Raw genomic sequence first — 20,834 nt, 5'->3', positions numbered from 1 at the left:
CACACACAACATATATATATATATAGTTATCGCCAATAACTATTAATATCCAGTACCGCTGCCGTAGTCTCCTTCAGAGAGACTTAGAAATATTTATATATATATATATATATATATATATATATATATATATATATATATATATATATATATATATATATATATATATATATATATATATATATATATATATATATATATATATATATATATATATATATATATATATATATATATATATATATATATATATATATATGGGAGAGAATATACAAAAAATAACAACAGACGAGGACAGGTGGTGTAAATAACAAAAGTATATATTAGTATGACGCTCGGGAATACGGAAAGTCTTTGACGTTTCGAGCTACGCTCTTCAACAGAAAGAATACGGAGACAAGGAGAAAAACACGGAGAAAAAAAAATTGAATAGTGTTCAGTCAACGGTCAATCATAATAATGGCCGATCATAACAATGGCTGACCGGAAGTTAGAAATTCTTATTTCAGGAGAGCTAAGAAAGGGGGAGATAACAAACGGTGATCGGGAACGAGGGGCTGTGTGTGGGAGGTAGAATGCTGGTGATCTTGACGTATGTAGTGTGAAAATGGGGGAAGGGAGAAAGGGAGAAAGTAGTTGGTCAGTTGTAGTGTGTGCGTGGTGTGATGCGAGGGTATTGGTGTGGTGTGCGTGGTGTGATGCGAGGGTATTGGTGTGGTGTGTGTGAGGGTGTTGGGAGGTGGAGAAGGCATGGGTGGAGTGTGGGGTAGAGGTAGGGGTCTGTAGGTAGGATGGGGTATGTGGGTAGGGGTGGGTGGTGGGTGTAAGGAATTGGATGGGGTGGAGTGGGAAGGTAGAGTAGGTGTGTGTTGGGGTGTGGTGGGATGAGCTTATGAGGGGGTGTTGACGAGGAGGGAGAAGGGGAAGGTGGATATATATATATATATATATATATATATATATATATATATATATATATGTACGTATTTATACAAGTACATTTATATATGTATGTCACTTCTCTATGTGTGCATATATACATATATATATAATTTCCACGCCTCATGTGCACAAGTTCAACGCATATAAATTCTACAGACAGATTATTCAGCTGTGTCACTGTTAAATTCAGCACTTATTTTCTAGAAATTTTGTTTTTTCTTATTTAATTTCGACGAAGCTTCCAGCATAAACATCCTGAGTCAGCAAGTTACTCAGCTGAACAAAGCCCGAATCACCTGTAAGTCCTAAATATTTCAACAGCTGCATTGACATAATTATGATGCTATCAAATGAATTTTGAGTTTAACCTGAAGCAACGCGTCTCATATCTCTACGGACATCTCGTATTTTAGCAGCAATGCTCTAGATCAAAAGACGGCGCTTAGACATTCATCATTTCCATCAGTGCCATAGGTTTGATGGCGCTAATGCTCACAAGTGCCGGTCCCTAGCAAAACAAAAAACTACAACAACCACAATAGCGATAACAAATTCGACAAAAACACATCAAATAGAATGCATTTGTGCTGTTGCTTGACCTGATTACAATAGGAAAATGTTTGTAATTCTGGCCTAAAAAAAAACCCACTTTAGCTACTTCAACTTAGTGTTTTTGAAGGCCTAAGACCTCAATGAATTGAAGCTTCAATTAGTTACAGATCAATTTTTCGTAATCTTGCTAAAATAGTAACAATAACAGTGGGCTTAAATGAAATATGAGTTAATAAAAACGCTAGAAAACCAAAGCTGCACGCAACGCAATAAATAACATAATTAAAGCAACCGCTGTAATATCAGTATTAATTATTAGAAAGTGGCGAGCCGGAGGAGTTGTCAACACGCCGAACAAAGTGTTTACCAGCATTCAAATGCTGCCGAGGTCTACTGAGTCTCAAAGTCATGGCTGTCACTGCAGAGCCTGCGTAGACGGAGGAATTGGGAATAGGGGATGGAGGGCTTGCTGTGTCTAGGGTGGGAGGTGAAGTTGAGGTATGAGTGTGAGTGTGTGTTAGCACTTTGGGCAAGTGTCTACTATAACCTCAGGCCGGAAACTGAAAGAAGCCCATCATATATATATATATATATATATATATATATATATATATATATATATATATATATATATATATATATATATATCTGTGTGTGTGTGTGTGTGTCTGTGAGTGTGTGCGTGTGTGTGTGTTTGTGTGTGTGCGTTTATCCCCCACCATCGCTTGAGAACCCATGCTGGTGTGTTCACGTCCCTGTAACTTAGCGGTTTGGCAAAATACACCGATAGAATAAGTACTAGGCTTACAAAGAGTAAGTACTTGGATCGATTTGTTCGAGTAAAGTCGGTGCTTCAGCATGGCCGCAGTGGAATGGCTGAAACAAATAAAATACAAGAATATATATATATATATATATATATATATATATATATGTATATATATATATATATATATATATATATATATATATATATATATATATATATATATATATATATATGTATGCATATATGCAAACACACACACACACACACACACATATATATATATATATATATATATATATATATATATATACATATGTATACACACACATATAGACACACGCACGCACGCACACACACACATGTATATATATAAATACGCGGGTGCGTGTGTGTGTGTGTGTGTGTGTGTGTGTGTGTGTGTGTGTGTGCCTCTGAAGGCAGAGAGAAAGGAGAGAAGGATGTATATAAATATTAGTTAGTTCTATAAATGCGTGTGTAGGAAAAGGGAGAGCGTGAGAGCGCGGAAGAAGAAGAAGAAGAAGAAGAAGAAGAAGAAGAAGAAGAAGAAGAAGAAGAAGAAGACGAGGAAGAAGAAGAAGAAGAAGAAGAAGAAGAAGAAGAAGAAGAAGAAGGAGAAGAAGATGAAGAAGAAGAAGAAGAAGAAGGAGAAGAAGAAGAAGAAGAAGAAGAGGAAGAAGGAGAAGAAGAAGAAGAAGAAGAAGAAGAAGAAGAAGAAGAAGAAAAAGAAGGAGAAGTAGAAGAAGAAGAAGAAGAAGAAAAAGAAGAAGAATCAAACAAAGTGAAATTGAAGTTAATGACATTTGACACAGGAAATAGTGATGAACGTGCTCAGACAATAGCATGCTCTTCTCATTAACCTTGGTCGAGGTATTATCGATTTCTAACAAGAAAGAGGTGAAATGAAAGGAGGGTAGTGTGTGTGTGTGAGAGAGAGAAGTAGAGACACAGAGCCAACATATAGTTAATTATGGCTGTGCAGTTAAGAAGCACACTTCGTAACCTTGCGGTTCCAGGATCAATCTCACGGCGTATCAACTTCGATTGCCCGGAAGGAAGTGGGGGAAAATTGTTAAACTGGAAGAATTTTGATATTAAAATGAATAAGATACAAGGTACTCCGTCGTTAGAACGGCAGGATTTCCATTTGATCTGATCAACAGAACAAACTGCTCATGATGTTAACGTGAAAGTGGTTGAATACTCCACAGACACTTGTACCCTTAACGTAGTTCTCAGGGAGATTCAGCGTTACACAGAATGTGACAACGTTGGCCCTTTGAAATAGTTATAACTCATTTTGTTTTGTTTTTTCAGCTGGAGCAATCTGAAATGAAAAGTTATGCTTAATGACACAACGCGCCGCAAGAAATCGAACTCACGGTAGTGAGGTCGTGAGCTGAATACCTTAACCACTCAGCCACACACCTTCATAGGGTACAGGGTCCGAAAGATAAAAGAGCAGCCAAAAGCGCCCAAAAGGTGGTGAGCTGGCAGAATCGTTATCACACCGGGCGAAATGCTAAGCGGTATTTCGCCTCTCCTTACTTTCTCAGTTCAAATTCTGCCGAGGTCGATTTTGCCTTTCATCCTTTCGGGGTCAATAAATGAAGTACCAGGCCTTGTGCCTATAATAGAAAGGATTGATAACTGAATCCCCTAAAACAATAACAAAAGACGGCACGAATCCTACTAGAGTCTACATGATGATAGACATTGGAAAGTTTGCAGAATTTGGACTGTATCTAACTCTGTTAGACCCAGTCTACGTGCCATCAAACACACAATTCATTTGAAGGTTTCAAATAGCCTCAGAACACAGCTCGTAACTATATACTGTATTATATAGGTTATACATAATACATGTGGTCATATGGGTGGGTACAGTTGTAAACGACAGATGAAGTTACAGCAATTTCCTACTGAAAAACCTGCGTAAATAATTTGTTTACAATGATGTTTGCGTTGTATGTTATCGCACTCACTTCCCCAAATTGACATTGCCAGCGCAGGTGCACAGTGTGTCACGTGTTAGATGTCGATGTGGTTGCACAGCAATGTAAAATGCAGTGTTTTCCTTAAGAATACAGTGTACAGCCCGGTTCGTAAATCGAAACCTTGTTCTTGGGATCGTGAGTGCAAGACTCTAACCAGTAGTCCTGGCGCCTTCGCATATACGGTATTCAACATATCAGTTTCAAATTTTGACACAAGGCCCGCAATTTTGGAGGAAAGGGTAAGTCGATTACATTAAAATAAATAGGATACAAGGTACTCCGTTGGTTACACCGACAGGCGGGTTTTCCAGTTGATCTAATCAAGAGAGCAGCCTGCTCAACTAGCGCTTATTTTATCGAGCCTGAAAAGATGAAAAGCAAAGACTACCTTGGCTGCATTTGAACTTAGAACGTAAGGAGGGACGAAATGTCGCTAAGCATTTTGCCCGATATACGGCACACTATTTAAGTTATATGCAATCAATACCTAATACAATAAATAGTTCACGCAACGTAGTAGTCGTCGGCAGTTTGTTAACAGAGTACCAGACGAAGAAAGTAAGTATTCTCAATTTATCATAAGAAATTTCAATTCACTAGAAAATGTTGTTTCGAAGTATCAACTTCAGCGGTGATGGACACTGAAAGCTGTCATTCAAACGGTATCAATTACAGAATAGAAGAACATTTTAAAAATTCAAATGAATTATGAACACTATTGAACTGGTCAAATTTCAGCAAATTTATTGGTTCTTAATACAATTGATTGTTACATTAATGACATGTTAGTGTTGAAAGTATATTGAAGTATAAATTCCAATAACTGGTGAGAGATGCGTAAATGTCCTTTAAATTATTGTAACAGGAGTAGTTAAGAGAGTATCAGCCTTCATTAAAAGCTTCGTGACGAATAATGAGTATCTAGTGATTAGTTGGTTATCATGTTAAGAATTTTCATTTTAAGTCGCATATTGAGAACAATAATATCGATAGGTACAAGTTTGCAACAAGCCAATGACCAGTTAAATGGTTTTCATTTTACGATGGAGAAAGTAACAAGGGAGTCTCTAAGTAACGGCGGTGGAACAAATATCACAAACGGTGTTCGTTCCGAAGAACAATTTTATTTGTTTTTCTTGCTAATGTTTGCGTCTTTTGAAGATATATATCACCGGAGGATAAACGCACATGCGCACGCACACCCCAAATACTTACACACACCGGTGTGATTTGAACTCAGAGATTAGGAACGAATATCCCTAAGCATTTTTGCTGACAATTTAACGAATCTGTTAAGGCGGCGAGCTGGCAGAAACGTTAGCACGCCGGGCGAAATGCTTAGCGTTATTTCGTCTGCCGTTACGCTCCGAGTTCAAATTCCGCCAAGGTCGACTTTTCCTTTCATCCATTCGGAGTCGATAAAATAAGTACCAGTTACGCACTAGGGTCCATGTAATCGACTTAATTGTTTTGTCTGTCCTTGATTGTCCCCTGTATGTTTAGCCCCTTGTGGGCAATAAAGAAATAAGAAACGTTTGCACGCCGGGCGAAATGCTTGGCGGTATTTCGTCTGTCTTTATGTTCTGTGTTCAAATTCCACCGAGATCGACTTTGCTTTTCATCTTTTCAGGGTCGATAAATCAAGTACCAGTTGCCCCCTCCCCCAAAATTTCGGGCCTTGTGCCCCTGAGTATAAAAGAAATTAACGAATCTGCTAACTCTGCTTTGCTCGCTCCAACCTCACATATTGCTACGTAAGTAAATATTCACGTATTTATATTTACATCTAATACATCAATAATTAATGTAATTTCGAATACGCAAATATGGTTGTTGGTGAATAAGCTAGTTCTGCCATTATGTAGTTTCGGGTTCATTCTCACAGTACGGAATTTTTGGCAAGTGTTTCCAGCTATAGCCAAGAACCGACCAATTCCTTGTGAATGAATTTGAAAGACAAAAACTGTGTGAAAACTAGTTGTATGTGTCTGTCTTTTTCCCCCTCAACACCGCTTGATAAAGTACGTTGGTTTGAGTAAAAGATACCTATAGAAATAATTACCAGGCTTTAAAAAAATGTTCGACTAAAACCCTTCAAGCGCGGTACCCCAGCATGACCGCAGTCCAGTGATTGAAGCAAGTCAAAGATATACTTGGCACATTTTTAAGAAATAGCCAAATTGCATACGTAACTCAACTGTAGTTTTCAAAGTAGCAACTACGCGTCTTTTCAATCAAGAATTTATATGAAATACAATGAAAAATATATTCCGCTACGTTAACTTCAATCACTAACGATCATTTATTTTTCGATTAATGTAGTTCGTTATTTTCACTGCTAATGAGCAACCTTCGTTTCGTAAAGGTATACTACACGTAATTAGTGCTATCTATTGTAATTAGGTCGTTAATTGGGGCTGTTCGATATTTCAGTTGAAAATCCTTTATCTGTAAAGATATTTTACTCATTTGTACAAACCATATGTTAAATTCTGGAGTTTAATTAGAAATATAATTCTGGGCTACAGAAAAACAAATTCTGGTTATCGATGAATATATATTGTTTTGGTATTGGTTTGGTAAGATTCCTTGATGTGAACACGTGAGTTGAAACAATTTTTAGTTTTGTATCTTAGAAGGGCCTCTTGGGAGGGTCTCTCGGCCAATATGAAGCAAACATCCACACACTGGTTCTGCTTCACTTCATGTATTATTATTACCCCGGAGGCGCGTTGTGTTCTTGACCAAAACACTTCTCTTCTCGTTGCTCCAGCCTCCCCAGCTCAAAATCTGTCACCCTGCAATGGAATAGACTTCAGATCAGGGAGAATGTTAACCTCCTCCTCTCGCCAGTGGAGTGGCAATATTCGAAAGTTAAAATAATGCGAAGTCCACATTGTGACCAACAATGTATAACAACATCTGATAGTCCGGTCGATATTACACACACACACACACACACACACACACACACACACACACACACACACATACAGGGTGCGTAAGGTATTTGAGGACATACCTTTTTGAGGGTCATTGCTGCAATTTTTCTAACACTGTATAATCTTTGTTTCAGAAAAAAAAAAAAAAAATAATGGTAACCCTCAGCTTACTCAAGAAATGAAGAGGCATGCTGTTATTGTGGCTATAAAGGCTGAGCAGAGCGATTTAGAAATATCTCGATTTTTGAAAGCTGCCAGATCTTTCGTCTGCGAAGTTTGTAAGGAGCTAGAGACAGAAGATGGAAACGTATCACCAGTATCAATGCATAAAAAGTATTCTAAACATTCTGAAATTATTAGAACACCTGAATTCATCCAGCCAGTTAAACAGACCATTGGTTACATTCCCGGAAAATCCATGAGATCAATTGCAAAAGATCTCCATGTGTCAGAAGGAACAGTCAGAAATGTTGTCCATGAAGACATCAGTCTTATACGATGAGGAAAGGTCAATGTGTCAGAAAAAGCAAAAGAAAATCACTACATCAGATCTAAAAGGCTCTTAAACAAACTGAAAAATCTAGCAGAAGATTTGACTTGGTTTTTCTCAAACGAGAAAAACTTCGACCAAAATCAAAAAAGTTAACAGAAGAAATGACAGATGGCTTTGTGCAGACCCTTCTGAAGTTCCAAGTGTTATGCATACAAAATTTCCTGCAACTGTCACGGTTTTAGCGGTTGTCAGCAATGAAAGACATGTGATGCCTCCTTACTTCTTTCCACAAGGCATTTGAGTTAACTCTGCCACCAACATTGAGGTCCTGGAAATAATTGTTAAGCCCTGGATAGACAGTGTATGCAATGGAAGGCAGTATGTATTTCAGTAAGACTGTGCACTATCACACATGGCTCTAGTAACATAGGAGTGGATGGCTGAAAATTTTCATGATCGCATAACCCCTTTATTCCCCAGATCTCAATCCACTGCACAATTAAATGTAGAGCGATTTTGAGAGAGAAGTCAATGAACACAACCATAACACTAAAGATTCTTTGAAAGCTGCCATAATCAAAGTAATGTCCCAAATGAACAAGGACCACTTGATTCGAGGATGTAGAGGATTTAGATCTCATATAGAAGCAGTTGTTGAAGCTGAATGTGGCTTTATTGAATAACATTATAGAAAAGAAGGTTTATTTTTATCCTCATAGCATTTTTGTATAAATATATGCCCTCAAATATCTTACGCACCCTGTATGTATATATACTTTTGTTTTTGCATCATTAATAATAAAGCATATTACTCTACCTCTGGTATTCAAGTACTATTGTTTCCCACCTTGTTTCACATTTATGTGCTTACACTGGTGTATATATATATATATATATATATATATATATATATATATATATATATATATATATATATATATATATATATATATATATATATATATAAGAGAGGGAGAGAAATTTAATGTAGAAAACGATTAAATCATACAAATTAATGTGATATATTTTTGAGATATGTTTGAGTCCTGATCATAAGATTGTGTTTTCGATTGTTAGATCGGTCAATGCATCATGTTCTTGAACGAAATATTACATTTCACGTTGCTCGCGTTCATGCAGCTGACGAAATAGAGTATTCCTGCAAGGGATCGGCGTCACCTCCAGGTGGAATATATACGTCTCAGAAACCGGGAAAGCGGCTCTATGAGTCTATACGTTTCGGCCAGCTCACCGCCTTATGTTAGGAGAAAATATATTTATTTCTTTATTGCCCACAGGAGGTTAAACATACAGTGGACAAACAAAGACAGAAGAAAGGGATTAAATCAATTGCATCGACCCCAGTGCGTAACTGGTACTTATTTAATCGACCTCGAAAGGATGAATGGCAAAATGGACCTCGGTGGAAATTGAAAAAGGAGAAAATATATTAATACACTTCTTTACTAGTAAAAAGATCGGTTTCGATTTATATACTTGCATGTAACATACCTAAGATTACATATAAATCTTAAAAAGGAAGTGTCATCTATACGGCAAAGAATCAAATACCCTAACCACTAAGTTATGTGCCTTCAGAATCTGTATATATTGAATAGAATCGATTGAGCTAATAATATCCGGAAATAAAGGAACGGCTATAATTCACAATATATTAAATACTTTAATTTCAAAACTTACCTTAGGTTTGTTTTTGTTTTCAAATGTGTAATTTCAGTAGTTCGAAATCAATATCGGCACCTGTGGACAGAAAATAGTAAAATATACGTTGAGTTGATTTGATAGTATAGTATAGTATAGTATAATTATATATATCACGTCTTGTAATGTAATCAATGCGCTATAAATACCAGAGGTTAACGAGCAAGTAATATGGAAATACTTGGAATTACAGATAATTTCTTAGTGTGTATTGTATTGAAAAGAAAGAGGTTGTTCTGCGACTGCAAATAAAGAGCAGAAGAGAGTTCGAGAAATGGACTGAGTTAATTTTCTGTAATGAATAGAAAAGATATATCTTCGTAGGCATCATGTACGTTCCCTTAAGAATTACTGATGGGTAAAATAGGTATAGTTCCGATGTTTTAAAAGTTGGGTTCTTGAAAATATTCTTCTAATACTTCGTTATTACATAGTAAATGTTGCAAAATTGAGCCCAAGGCCAGCAATTTCAAGGAGCGATGGCGGTAAGTCGATTACATTGAAACTAGTACTTCAATGAAATTTTATTTTATCGATACGAAAGGATGAAAGGCAAATTGAACCTCGGAACACAAAGAGTGGAAAGAATTATAACTATGCAGTTCGTTCGATGCGCTAACAATTATGACACCTCACCTACCTTAGTTTTCTGACAATAATAACCCTTTCTACTATAGACACGATACCTGAAATTTTGCGGGAGGGTCTAGTTGTTTACATCGACCCAAGAGCGTAACTGGTATTTAATTTATTGAACCCAAATGGACGTATGGCAAAGTCGACCTCAGTGGAATTTGAACTCAAAACGTAGCGACGGGCGAAATATCAGTAAGCATTTCATCCAACGTGCTAACGATTCTGCCAGCTCACCTGCCTTGGTTTCCTGACAATAATAACGTTTATGGTAAGTTTGAGTGCAGCGAAGTGAGCTGTATTTTGGCATTTTGGAAGAGCCCTTCTTCGAAGGCTCCGAAACGAGGTCTACGCGAGGAAGAAGAAAAATATGCCATTTTTCTTATTCTATTAATTTTAAGAATTCTGTTTGGTGTATGTAGACTATCCATCATCGATTTTTATTTACTTTCTCACGCTCTTAATCAATTTTAGTTTCAAATTTTGGCACAAGGCCAGCAGTTTTCGGGAGTGAGCAAGTCTATTATAATGACTCCAGTGATCAAATGATACTTATTTTATCGACCCCCGAAGGACGAAAAGAAAATCTGATCCAGGCAGAATTTGAACACTGAACGTAAAGACGGACGAAATGCTGCTGAGCAATTTCCTTGGCGTACTGACGATTCTGCCAGCTCGTCGCCTGAATAGCTTCAAATTTTGGCCCAAGGACAACATTTTCGGGGTGGGTGGTGGAGAGCGATTATGAGTCGATTACATCGACCCTAGTGCTCAACTGGTACTTAATGTATTGACTCCAAAGTGAAGACAAGCAAAGTGACCTCAGCGTAATCTGAACTTAGAACGTAAAAAAAAAAGAACGCAGCTCTAAGCAGTTTTCCCCACCCTACAAACGATTCTGCCAGCTACCAACCTCGTCTTTAATTGATATTAATGATTATATACAACTCTAAATATAAATTTGTTTATTTTCAACGATGGCTGAACTAAAACTGGAAAGTAAACAGTTGCTGACGTCCTTTTCAAACGAGGTAAACTTGTGGAGATTTACAAAGCCATATTGTACAAATCACCTTAGCAATTGAATTTGATATTTACCAGATCGTCAGGTTTATTCAATATCAAATAATTTACAAGCATTAAGCTTGGAAGTTGTCAGTATGTATTTGTCTTAGTTTACGTCAAGAAATATAATTTAAATAAACATTTAAATTAAATCGTGACAACGAATTATTAGCAAGTTCATGCACTTCAGAGCCGAAATAGCGAGCAAGAGATCTCGCAATCTGACCTCGTATAATATAAGAAGGTAGCATCCAACGATTCGTCTATAAGAAGAATTAACTCTGTGTGTCACTTGTAACACACAGGACATATTTCTCTGGCTTCTATGCATCGTATCTGATACACATTGCCAATTTTTGCCAACCACCAGAGTACGTTGGAACTTAAGAAAGGAAAGCTTAATTCTACTCATTACGTATGAAGCAAGGATTAAGCAAACGTTTGAAAATAAGTATGTACATTCAGAACAAACTTATGAAAATTCCTTGGATAGGCAAAAAGTTAATAAACAAACACGTTAAATATTTACTGTATTAACAATGCTACTACTTGAGAGGTTTGGTGTAATAGCAGCTAATTATCCAAAGAGTATAACAAGAGTGACTTGCGTTAGACAAATGTTAGATACACACATAGAAGCTTTGAGATTGATTTTGGCCATCATTGAACCATACATCCTAAACTGGCACTCCACCGGTTACATAGATGTGTGTTCCAGTTGATGCGACCAACGGAACAGCCTGCTAGTGATATTAACTGCAAGTGGCCGAGGGTTCCACAAACATGAGAACCCTTAACGTAATTGATTAAGGTTTCAGATAGAAGAAAGGCAGGGCATATTTGACCTTGGTGGTTGTCTAAATCAAAAACTGAGTTACTGCATTCTGTAAGGCACTTCGTCCGACCATCTACAGAATGAGTTAATCTACCACTCAGTTGATCAGCTTGTTTCTGTGCTATTATTAGTTTCAGATATAGCTGTAGAGTCAGGAAATTTGCTTTGTAACCACGGGGTTAGGTGTTCATGCCTACAGAGTGGCACCTTGTGCAAAGGTCATCTACTATAGCCCCGAGTGAGCAATGCCTTGTGAGCGAATTTGAGATATGAAATCTCTGAAGAAACCATCGTATATGTATGTGTGTGTATGTGTATGTTTGTACGTTGTATGTTTGTACGTTGTATGTGGATGATTGTGGATGTTGGTGTTGTATGTGGATGTTTGTGCGTGTATGTGTGCGTGTGTGTTTTAGTTTGTCAGTTCTCCACAACTAGACAACGGGTAATGTTTTCTTTACATCCTTGCTGTTCAGAGGAGACCGACATAATAAATAGACTAAAAAACAAAACAAAACAAAACCAGATACTGGGGTGGGGGGTGATTAACTCATCTAAACCCTTCAAAGTGGTGCTCTAGCATGGCTGCAGCTGATTGATTGAAATAAATAAAAAGTGACTATGTATAAATATATGTATAACATTAGTACATATTTGCATTAGTACCGTAGTACTGTACTAGTAGATTAAAAGCCTATGTTTGCTTTCGCCCACAAATCTACACATACCAAATACCATATATATTGAATATCATTTGAATGAAAATTTCATATTCGTTGTATCATAAATGGTGGATGTATTGTAGTATCGCCATTGTTATGATATGCTATTACATCTACTATTTTGGTGCATACGTTTCGATATGTTTATATTGAAGATCTTAATATTTGTATGCGTATATCCTAAGGGATTTTGGTGAATATGAATATCTTTCAACACGAAAAGAAAATAATGCATTTTAATACACAGTTGGTTCTTTTGGATACCGTCTAACATATATGTATGATACCTTCTTGAACACACACACACATACACACATATACATCTATACAAACATGCATATAAAATAAATTCCTTTTCTTAGAATCTCACTCACGCTTAAGTATGCGTATAAATGTCCAGTGAATATAGCGGAATAAATCTGTAACCGCAATGGAAAAAGTAAACCTATTTAATGTTGCCCCGATTATGGTCAAACATCTTCTAGATAGTGTAAGACAAGGAGACACATGTATGACTAAACTTCAACGCATGCAAAGTCAAGATTAACTATCCCTGCCTGAAAAACCATAACACATCCAACATTATATGTGATAAACGAAGGACAAGAATAAAAATCGTACCAGGTTGACATTTACAGTTACGGTCTTATCCATTTCAGATGGAGTGAATAATTACACGCATGCTTTCTGTGAATGAAATTCCGATTAAAAGATACTCGTATATATATATATATATATAAACACAACTACATACATACTTGCATACATACATGCATACAAGTTCAGGTTTATAACTGTAATTATTGGGACCTGGGATATGTAACACACTGCCTAAATACCAATCTTCAGAAATTAGGATTCTCAATACCTGAAAGGAGAAAGCTAATTCGAAGACTACAGATCCAATCCATCACTGGAACTATAAGAATCTGTAAAACTTTCCAGAAGTTTATCATTTAAATATATATGAGCATGTCTAAATGTAGAACTATATGCATGAGAATACATACATAAACCAAAACATACAAATCTGCATATATACATATATACATAGAAATAAAAATACCCTGTTGTTGACGTTGAAATTCCAGAGAAGGAGCCTTGAATCTAGGTAAAAGAACCGGCTCTTTCTATGTTTATTCTTTTACTCTTTTACTTGTTTCAGTCATTTGACTGTGGCCATGCTGCAGCACCGCCATTAGTCGAGCAAATCGACCCCAGGATTTATTCTTTGTAATCCTAGTACTTATTCTATCGGTCCCTTTTGCCGAACAGCTAAGTTACGGGAACGTTAACACACCAGCATCGGTTGTCAAGCGATGTTGGGGGGGGACAAATACAAACACACAAACACATACACACACATATGCATATATATATACGATGGGCTTCTTTCATACTCGGTCTACCAAATCCACTCACAAGGCTTTGGTCGGCCCGAGGCTATAGTAGAAGACACTTGCCCAAGGTAACACGCAGTGGGATTGAATCTGGAACCATGTGGTTCGTAAGCAAGCTACTTACCACACAGCCACTCCTACGCCTGTCTATATATATACAATATATATACTTACGCCTGTATATATATATAATATATAATATATATACTTAGATATGTATGTATATATTTACGCATATATTTAGGTATGTGTGTATATATATGTGTGTGTATGTATTTCCATGCATAGACAATCATATATTGTGTTTATTAAATGACACACACACACACACATACACACACACACACACACACACACACATATATATATATATATATATATATATATATATATATATATATATATATATATATACACACATGTACATGTGACTGTGTATGAGAGCTTGTTTAAAGCAACGCAGTTTCCAGCATATGTCTTCTAATAATATATATACACATTCTGTTTTACTCATTCAAATAACTGTATCACATACATTCGCTGTCTTTTCTCCTCTCTGTAAATGTACTACGCTTCCCTATAATTGCGTTAGTAAGTGTACAGTGTATGTAAATATGTGTGTATGTGTATGAGAGAGAGCGAGAGAGCGTGTAGATGATGAGTTGTAAATATGTACAATCGTGTATCCGTACGTGTGTGTGTGTGTGAGTGATCCACTATGCCTGACCCACGCGTCACTTCATTATATGTCTCATGTTTCATTCTAATCAATACTTCGAGAGAAAAACAGTAGTTGACGAAGGCAGAAATGAGTCATCAAGCAGACGAGAGTGAGTAGCTCTGCAAGTAATTCTCTCAACATGCAATCAATAATGGTACTGTTGGAACAGTTCCAGAGCCTGAACGCGAAAAACTGTTCTTTAATCGCCTTAATCTGGCGTACATTATAGGAATGCTAAACTGCGCATACGTAAAGATTAGTTACATACATACAAACACATGCGAACTCACAGATATGTCAAATGGCAATGGCGTATATGAAGCGAGGAATAGGTGACAGTCGAAAAGACAAACAGGAAGCCACGCATTTACAATATATTCAAGCGTGTACGCAGGATTTTGCACTTGTGCCTGTAGGTGTGTGGGTGGGTGGGTGTATGTGTGTGCGTGCTCTGTATGGATGTATATATCCACATCTATGTATGTCTGACTGCTTGCCTTCCTGTCTGTCAGCCTCTCCACTTATCTATTTATCTGTTTATCTATCTATCATGTATGCATGTATGTATTTATGTATCTATGTATCTGTCTGTCTGTCTGTCTGTCTGTCTATCTATCTATCTATCTATCTATCTACCTATCTGTCTGTCTATCTATCTACCTATCTGTCTGTCTATCTATCTACCTATCTGTCTGTCTATCTATCTACTAATGCATATATGAATGCACACACACACACACACACATATATAAATGTACGTATGTCTGTCTGTCCTCCTGTCTGTCTCTCCGTATATATATATATATATATATATATTTATTTCCACACACACACCTTTGAGACTATGTGAGCATTCTGTTTGCGTTTGAATTGAAGACAATAATTATATATACGTGTGTGCATGTGTGTGTATACATATATTCGAAACAAAGACACACACACACACATATATATATTCCTTCATAAATAGGAGTGGACAGAGCAACGTATTAATAGAACAACAACAATAACATAATACAACACAACTTCCTAAATTATAGCAACTGGCTTTGCTTCCAGTCATGGTGCATGTTTTGTTTGGTGGCGATTGGTATTGACTTCAAATGAAAAGTGTAAACAAACACATGATTCCAGAATTCGCCAATCAGATACGCCATTAGTGAAAAATGTTTGATAATGTCATTAGTATATATATATATATATATATATATATATAATGTCATTAGTATATATATATATATATATATATATATATATATATATATATATATATATATATATATATATATATATATATATATATATATATATATATATATATATATATGGGTGTGTGTGGGTGTGTGCGTATATACATGCTTATAGGAGCATACAAATACAGACACATATACACACGCATAAATATGCACACATACGTACACACATAAGTACATCCATATATGTGTGTATATATATATATATATATATATATACATATATTATTCAGATATATAAACATATACTAGCACGCCCCCTCACACACAGGTACATATATATATATATATACATAAATATATAAATAATCATGAATATACATACGTTCATTCATATGCGTATATATAAAATGACATTCGTGCATGTATACATACATTTGTAAACGTACATATATATATATATATATATATATATATATATATATATATATATACAGTCAGACATACATATACCATATGCATACGACATCATATATATGTGTGTGTGTGTGTGTGTGTGTGAATGAATGTATGTATGTATGTATGTATGTATGTATATTTATGAATTATTTACACCAGTATGTATACATATGATAGACACCCACATTTTTTCACATACACACGCTTTCAAATACACACACTGCTATTCATTCATCCATATAATGTTTGTGTGTTGATACAAATATATGAATATACACACACATACGTATATATGTATGTATATGTGTACACACATTCAAGCACACCCAACGCTATTGTTGCAGAAAGGAAGAGGAATCTTTTACTCCTAGCTGCTGCGGAATTTTCGTTTATACTATTAATAATCTTCTTAGTAAATAAATAAATAAAAAGCCTTTCATCCATTTTATCTTTTCTTCTTCTCTTTTCTGTTTATTTTTCTACCTTGGTTGAATATATCTGATCGGAACACCTGAGGTAAATGCCATTACAAAGACATCAAACAGTCGCCTGCATTTATAATACCTGACCGAATTAAATGCGCATCGACACGAAATCGTTTACCTTCATTTGCATTTTCATAAAAGCTTTCCGGACATATGTTCACTTAGGTACGCGTGCGGTGTTTTGGAAGTTGGCATGTGTAGGATCAATCACAAAGCAGGGTTATCTCCGACGTAATCTGTAATACTTGTTTGCTTAAATGTTCTTTCTTTAATTGTTGTGGTTTAGTGTTGAGTTTTGATCGTCCTTCCTCCTTTAACTTTTGCTTGTTTGTCTCCCCCCATCGCTTGACAACCGGTTTTGGTGTGTTTACATCCCTGCAACTTAGCGGTTCGGTAAAGGACAACCGTGCTATTTTATACATGAGCAATTTATAGACGAAGGAATCGAATCCTAGCATTTACATCTCTTTTTGGAAACCTGGCTCTTATTTTATCTGTTAACTTTTGCCGAGCCGCTATGTTACAAAAACTTAAACACATCATCATAGGTTGTCAAGCGGGGGCGATAGACAAACACAGACCTTCCACCCAGTCCTGTACCCAGATATGCACCTATATATACAGGTAGATGTAGGTATGCACATACTTGTACGTATATATGCGTGTACTCATTTATTATTTGTTATATATGTAGTAATCCTGGTTATTGAACCGGTGAAATTGTTGTATGCAGAAGACCGGAAATGACGGTCTGTGAATAGGCTTTGCTCTTCTAACAACGAAGGGTATGGTGTCTGTCATTAACTGTTTTAGTCGTGAAGCTTCCTGATCAGGAGTCAGCCATGTTTAAATATCATTCCAAAGCCTCGTTTTCGACTGGCTGGCATGATGGTGGAAATAACTCTGAGTAGTAATGATAATGGTAGTTATTACCACAATACAATGTGTGTGCGTGTGTGCGTGCGTGTGTGTGTGAGGGTGTGTTTGTGTACAATGAGCGTCTTCCAGTTTCCTTCTGCCAAACGTACTCAGAAGGCTTTGGTCAGCCCGAAGCTATAGCAAGGTGGTTGGGAAGCATGCTTTTTACCACATATACCTGCACCTATAAGCCACGCCTGCGGCTACAGATTCCTATATTTATGGAAACCAACTTTGTACAAGTGGTGAACCTTATTAGTCCTCCTCAGTGAAGCTGTACTTCATAGGACTTGCTCAGATATGGATGAAAGAATTATAAACGATATGTACAATATTTTGTGAGATGTTATAAATGACTGGAGTCCCCTAGTGGACAGTTAATAGAAGGGAGGTAATCATTTCTAGTGGTATTAGAAATTTGAACCCTCCCCACCACTAGGGTGAGTTACGCAGCATTTCCTTCTGTAGAAGAAACATTAGCCATGTTAACTACATTATACATATGCGTTTGTGTGTGTGTGTGCGTGCATGTGTGTATGTGTGTGTGTGCGTATGTGTGTGTGTGTATCTATAATAGTGTACATTAAATGATTTGACAGCTACTTTCTCCATCTTCTTCATATTTCTCCACCTTCTTCATATTTCTCCATCTTCTCTCACCCGATTTTCCTAATCTGCTTCATTTTCCACTCATATTCCTTCTCCCTCTTTTCGTCTTTGCTTCGTATTCTCATCCTTCCATCCTCCCCCACCTCCGTTTGTTCTTCTTCTTCCATTCAGCCATCCTCCGTGTTTTATCTACTGATCTTGAAATGCCACATATTATCCCCTGCCAATATCTGCAAATCGATCTACAATATTTATTACAAAGCTCTCCTGTGGATCACCTCAGTTTCTCTAGCTATCCAGCTTAGAGAATGATTCTTTCCCAAGGATAATCAAGGATATTGATAATCCAGCTAGCAACAGTTAAATAATGACCATTATCGCTACTAAATAATTAAAAGTATTTAGTTAATAGCGTATTGAGAGATATGTAAATACCAGATCATGGAACGAGAGGATGAACTATCGGAATTCAATATTCTGATATGGGAAATGAAATATCTAAAGACTGAAAGATCCCAAATAAATTAAATATTAAAAAGCCGTAAAATGTTGAAACCACGATGAAAAATAATACTAAAGTAACGTCTTCGTTTCCCTTCCATCAGATTGTCAGGTTATAAAACTTGTAACTAGTTTAATTTCTGAATGTTTCAAAATTTATTGAAATATTTAGAGCAGCTTCATGGTTAATAAATAATGCTTGGTGTTGAAATGGGATTAACATGTACTGTTTACGAATTTAGTAATGTTTCCAACTGTTGAAGAATGCAATATTTAAACCCTAATTTTTATTCTAAAAGTGAGTATTTAACTCAATTCATTTTGTGAGTTTCTACCATAGGATTGCGACTCTACTGGGGCATTATCCATCAGTGGTCTCTAGGTACATATTTCCGCGTATATATCTTCGACTTGCATATATTTTATCACTTCTATTTGTTTTGCAGCTACGTACATATATGTATAACGTAGCCGGTCACCATTTGCATATTTATTAACAGTTCCATTCTGCTTTAAATAACTTAAAGTTCCATGGGCGCATTATAGACATTCATTTAACGAAATACAAGAAGCTCATCAGATACTGCTACTAACATTTCATGTCCTACGCGCCTTAATTTGAATCCCTCGGCTATTTAACACTATTTTTTGGCCTGTTGTCGCCTGTAACATTGATTCTGTTATTACCATTCTTAAAATAGTTACTTTGGATAATAATAGAATTAACGATACTTTTGTAAATCAATTTTAATAAATTACAAGCCACTATATAGTGTTCTATGGTTGTATTAAAAAAAATGCAACCCATAACCACTTGGTTGTGAATCGAAATTCTAAATCACACAGCATCGCATGTTGCATTTGCTTTCAAAATTATTTTAATCCAAAGAAAATTAGTTCGAAAATTTATTTGATGTGGATGTGAAACTATAAATGGAGGATATAATAATATGCTCTCATAGTCACAATATTGTATGTCTTCATATTATTTGTCTTACTTCAGATATCTATTGTCGAATTTAAATCTGTTGGAGGCAAGATTGTGATTACTAATTTACCTAAATGAAAGAAAATGGCTGAGGCAAAGCCATGATTAATAATTATCTCAGATATTTTTATTATGATTTGAAAACTTTTCTTTACTTGTAAATTATCATTATAATTTCAAATTGTTTATATCGCCTGAAGCATCTTGTCATTTTTTAATTTTTTATTTTTAACCAAAGGCTATTTTCTTTGTTTATTTCCTTCTCAATACACATTTGTAAACTTTAAGATAAATTACTATTGTATAATATATAGGATTTTCTGAAGATTCTCAGTTAGAAGCTCTAAGGCAAACTAGAAAATTAGAAGCGCAGACAGAATTTCTTTATTCTAAACTACGAAGTGACAAGCAATAAGAAAGACAATGAAATAATATAAATAACTAATAACAAACACTTGACATTTAGGAGGAAACATTAGAAAATAATAAAATTTTGATATGAAAGTGAACTGTCTTGTTTACCCCATATCCATATTGGTAGGATAAAATTATTCTAATATGTCAGTGAAAGATTATTGAGAGAAAGAGAATAAAATATTTCGATATCTTGTTGTATACACAAAATAAAATACATTTGATACGATATTGTACATATCCTATAAAATAATTTTGAGATAGTATTGTAGACACACAATATAATTTTGATATTGTACACATGCCATAAAAGAATTCTGATGCAGTATTGTATACACACAATGATATTTTGTTATGATATTATAAACTCGAAGACTTTACTTTTGAAAACTTCAATATAATTAAGACTAGAATATAATAGAACAAACACTGAGTGCATGGATTCAGCATTACACG

General features: G+C 35.8%; 1 long non-coding RNA gene across 8 annotated transcripts in view; it reads right to left on the bottom strand.

The window, feature by feature from the left end:
• The window catches only part of LOC106879245 (uncharacterized), a 605,185-nt gene that overhangs the window by 173,797 nt on the left and 410,554 nt on the right, over nucleotides 1-20,834 (bottom strand). For 5 of the 8 annotated variants that reach the window (XR_016244547.1, XR_016244540.1, XR_016244548.1 and 2 more), the window contains exon 5: nucleotides 9,415-9,474. This is a non-coding gene — a long non-coding RNA (uncharacterized LOC106879245). Of the gene's footprint in view, nucleotides 1-2,302; nucleotides 2,371-9,414; nucleotides 9,475-20,834 lie in introns of all 8 variants that reach the window. The other 3 variants (XR_016244550.1, XR_016244552.1, XR_016244553.1) reach the window with 1 other exon arrangement.

This window comes from Octopus bimaculoides, chromosome 1 (genome assembly GCF_046866305.1).
Source record: "Octopus bimaculoides isolate indiv1 chromosome 1, ASM4686630v1, whole genome shotgun sequence".
Classification (NCBI taxonomy): Eukaryota; Metazoa; Mollusca; class Cephalopoda; order Octopoda; family Octopodidae; genus Octopus; species Octopus bimaculoides.
The sequence above is the reverse complement of the archived record's forward strand: the minus strand, read 5'-3'. Positions and strand labels throughout refer to the sequence as shown.